Genomic DNA, 4869 nt, shown 5'->3' with positions numbered 1-4869 from the left:
CTACCAACCAGTGTCCTGAGCAGCCCAAAGTCAGCTCTCCGAAAGTCTAGTACAGTGGTTTTACTGGTTCCCTTCCTGGCCTCGCCAAGAATAGTGAACTCCACCATTTCGTGGTCACTCTGCTCAAGACAGCTCCCAACAATCACATCCTCCACCAGTCCTTCTCTGTTTGTGAAGAGAAGGTCTAGCAGGGCACCACCCCTGGTAGGCTCACTAATCAGCTGCGTCAGGAAGCTATCTTCCACTTTCTCCAGAAACCTCCTAGACTGCTTTCTCTGGGCTGTGAGTGGCTTGTGTGTCCAGAATCATTAACTTGTTTCTGACCTGCAATAAATGTGCAGTCTTGGTCATTTGCTACTCCACAAGACCAGGAGATAAATTTGCACCATCTCTTAGAAAGCACAGAGCTCATAACCAGTTTCAGCTGAAAACAGAGGTAGATGTAATTTTTTAAATGCTTCTTGTCTGGACAAATAATGGCTTGTAATTGATCACTAACTGTGTTGGTTACTTACTAATAATGTTTCATTCCTCTGAAATATTCCAAGCAAATGGCTCAGGCCAGTTAAAGAACTTGGTTTATTCGTCTGTGTCCTGTTCCTTCATCTTGCTGCAAGTCCCTTCATTCTTCTCTTACTACTGGTATTCATCAATTTCCATTTACATCTGTATTTGCAGATGACCCTGAAATACAAGTGCTACATTTCTTGAAGGTTCCTAGGCGTCCATGGACTTCACTGTGGATAGAATCAGAACTTGTGCTTGGAGGATGCTGAGGTTCTCTCTTCCTGCAAGAAGTGTATGGTTCTATAAACTTTAGTGCCAGTTTTTGTTTGGCTTATTTATTCCACTAACAGCAAAATATGGCCTCAAAGCAGCAACAATCACCTTTTGTAAAAGTGGAAATTTAAACGGGTAAGATTCGAGCTGTAAGTTAATGTGTGTGGAAATATCAGAAAGTTGCCTAAAATACATCTGGGACATTCAGCACTTGTATCTTTACATGAGCGAGCGATTGTTGCTCTGGCTGTTTGCATTTGCCTAACCTTCTGTTATCAAATAAAATCATGAACAAAATAAAATTTCTGTCTGAGACAAATATGACTGGAATCCCAAGAAAGACTCCAAAGGTCAGATCAGCTGTTTTGAAATATTGTTCCCTGGTATCTACAAAACCTTAGTGACATTAAACAGTACAAAGTGGAGTTTGCTGGGAGGTACTCGGGTGTTGTATATTTAAAGAACAAGCTGTAACCCAGAAATAATAAGAAAACAGTGGTGCAAGACTTCTAACTCTGACCGGTATTTGTGGGGTAAGAATGCTGTGAAAACTCTTTTCTTTTCCAGCAGGTGAACTCCAACCTTCAGGTGCTCCTGGCACTTTGCCGGTTTGGACAGGCATTAGCTCTTTGAGTCCAGGGACTGTTGATAAAACAGAATTCCACGCTTATTTATCTTTGAAAAACAAACAAATAGAAAAACTGACTGCTGTATGCCTAAATGGATAAATATTTGCATTTTGTAATTGTTTACACAGATTAAGAAAACTGAATCATAACAAGGCACTTTTCTTCCTTTGAAATGGAGTAGAATTTTAATTAGTCTTATTTCTCTTATTTAGGGAGTATGGCAGCATGGGAGACTTCTTCTTTTATTTTTTATTTTTTTAAGACTTAAAGTGAGTTTTTCCAGGAGGCTTCTTAAGTAATATTAAAATATTGTCCTGGGCATCTACTTAGTTTGAGTTAGAAAGTAATTTACTCCTAAATAAAGTAGAGAAAAAGGCAAGTTTATATAAAAACATCAGTTTGAAAAGAGATTTTTAGAGCTTTCTATGTGGAAAAGAGAAAGATGGTGATTTTCATGTGTACCAAATACTGCAAGCTCGCTGCACACACAATGTACATAAATCTATCTACTTAACTAAATGTGAAGGTTGTACTGTAACACGTATGATTATTAGGATGAAAAACAGGTAAGGCAAAATTTTTGGTGATGAGCAAAGCTGTGCAAATGTTAAGCAACTAATTTCTTTGGGACAAAAAGAATAGTTCTGGAAATCAGTGGAAGTTGGGCATCATGTCTTTGAAAATGTCCTTCCTGGAGTTAATGGGAAAATATGTGAGAGATGGGGTGAATATGTATATGTAGGTAACAACAGGCGTATACCGTGTACAGATACAGCTCTGGTACATTGGTAAGGCAGGATGACAGATGAAGAGGGGAAGAGCAAATCCAAACAGCAAGCAGAGCTTGTGTGTGTGGGGTGTCTCTGCTGAGCAGAATTATGGCTGAATCGAGGGAGGTTTCTGTAAGCGACTGCTTCCATCTTAGCACAATAAGATTATGTTTAGCTTCTCAGGGGAGACTTTCTCTGATTAAATTTTACTCCTGAACTACCCTGGATTCAGCACATGATGGAGTCACCTTGAATCCAATGATCATTTAAATGAGAAAAATCATATTCAACAGTAAAATAATCATTTTTACTCCATGTAACTCATTTATAACATGTCTCTGTTATCACACTGCTGCCAGAAACCGTTCCCAACTGTTGGAAAAGAAATAGGAATTCGGGTGTAAATGACATTTTACTGCTCTTAACTGTACAAAAAGTTATATTTTGAACATATTTGTTTGGGGGACTTTTCAAAATGCAGAGCAAATCTGAGGCATGATTTTAATGTCAGCATACAGAGATATTGAGTCATTTGATTGCGGCTATTGAATATACCTGTGCTGGTTTTTAGTGGCTTCATCATTCTGTAATGGATAACTACCTCTGGTGAGTGGGTTAGGGTAGCAAAACCCAGACATTTTCCACATGTTTAGAGGATTTCTTATAGCTAGATAGCAATCTGCTGTCAGGTGCTGAAGACCACCAAGCTACAGAACTGGCTGTGTCTGCTGAGGTCAAATCCTGCCCCTTGTTATCTTTTAAAGAAACTCTGGAAATGGCCTGAAGCTTAAACTAGAAGACTTCCATTAAATTGGAAAAGCAAACCTGAGTCTCCTGGTGTTGATCGCAGGCTTGCAAAATGACACATTGGGCTGTCACTGTGCCAGGGTTATGATCATACTCCAGAAGATTAAATTCCTTGTTTTTACTCGCTTTTTTTGTGTATCTCTCTCAGCCTAATTGAGTTATGTCCTAAGCCTAGACCTCTAGTTTACCTGTAACAACAAGAACAAAAACCCTTTGGAAGTCTGAAGTCTTATCAAGTTTTTATCAGTGGTGCAAGCAGCTTGAAACACAATTAACCTGTTACCAGTATCAGGTTTTATTTATCCTGGAGCTCAAAGCATTGATGTTATTGATCTGCTTTAGGGCTAATCGCTCCACTGTGTAATCTCGGAAGTTGTTACATTACTTCTTATCATGGCACTGATGGTTTTCGAGCGGTAGACGAGGACCAGTGTAGTCCAAATGCTAACAATTCCTGTGGTAAGGTTGTGTGCACCAGGGAGAGGAGGATGCTTTGTCACCGAATGTACTTCTTTCTGGACGTATACCCATTTCCACTCCTTCTCTTAATTTAAAAGAGGGAGAGTAAGAAAAGTTGTCCTAATGGTATTTCAAAATCACTAAATGTTTTTCTTTACAACTATGAGGTAAAGTACAAGCAAAACACACAGCTTTGAGCCATTTGTAAGACTAGAGGAAAGATGTTGAATCATTTCTTCATCCGAAGTATAATGTCCTGTGGTATTTTTTGATGCATTATATTTGATTCTTCAATAGGCAAAGCACCTGCTGACATACTTTTGAATCTTGAAATCAGTAGATCTGTGTTGATTTTTGAATGTTAATCAGATCTCTGCGAAAGAAAGAATGAGAAGCAGCTAATCATGGAGGGAGATTCCAGAAATGGAATATTGAAAAACTCCTTGCCAGTGCTCCTTACTCTCATTAACACTCAACATTCATTCAACAAAGGCTGACGTCTTGTAATTAAACATTTTTTCTTATGTGATGTTAGTAATCAAATACTGTCTTTCATCTCCCACTGAGGATGTATATCTAAGGTCATGGATATACAAGAACATGGTCATAAATGCAGACTACAGCACTAAAGGAAGTAAATTTATATGAACAACTCAAAATGTCCAGTAGTCAAATGTATAAACCAAGGTAGGTTATTCAGCTTTCAGAGAGGAACTGTGAATTGTGGTGGCCTCATCTGAAACACAGCCCAAAAAAGGCTGAGCTTTCACTACTTGTATCAACGGGCAGAGCCAGCTGTGCTTCTGAGAGTGATGGTAATGTTATGGATCTGTCTGGGGCACTATTAAAGAGATGCATGATTATTATCAGGGGGCAATAGCTGCTATCCTGCAAAGGTTTTTTGTGGTTGACGTTCCATTATTTTAAGAGATGGAAAAGTAGCCATTGAGATGTATTCCTACCTAACCAGCAACAAAATTAGTTTTCACACACAAGACATTATAACAAGATTGCTTTTTTTTTTTTTTTTTAGGTGACTCAGTGGCCAAATTAAAAAAGAAAAAAAAATCTAATTTTTGCCTGCAATAATGTTGATAATTGTAGCTGAAACTAGTCCAACACAAAAATAACTGCTACTCTTTTATTTGAAATACCTGATTTTTAGCCAAGCATTTTTATTTAGCTTATATTAATGACCCTAGACCTGCTGGTGTTAATTGAAGCACGGTGGGCATACAATACTGATTGTCTGTCAGCCCCTTCCATACAGGTCTGTACTGTATCATCAGATTGATAGCTTTTTATCTTCCTGGTTACATTTGCTGTTGAACCGTTAAGGACAGCAAAGGTTTCTTTGTTTCACTAAATACTAACACACTTTATCATAACCTTAGAACCTGACCATTTAGAAACAAGATTCTATT

Source organism: Oxyura jamaicensis, chromosome 7, assembly GCF_011077185.1.
Source record: "Oxyura jamaicensis isolate SHBP4307 breed ruddy duck chromosome 7, BPBGC_Ojam_1.0, whole genome shotgun sequence".
NCBI lineage: Eukaryota > Metazoa > Chordata > Aves > Anseriformes > Anatidae > Oxyura > Oxyura jamaicensis.
The sequence above is the reverse complement of the archived record's forward strand: the minus strand, read 5'-3'. Positions refer to the sequence as shown.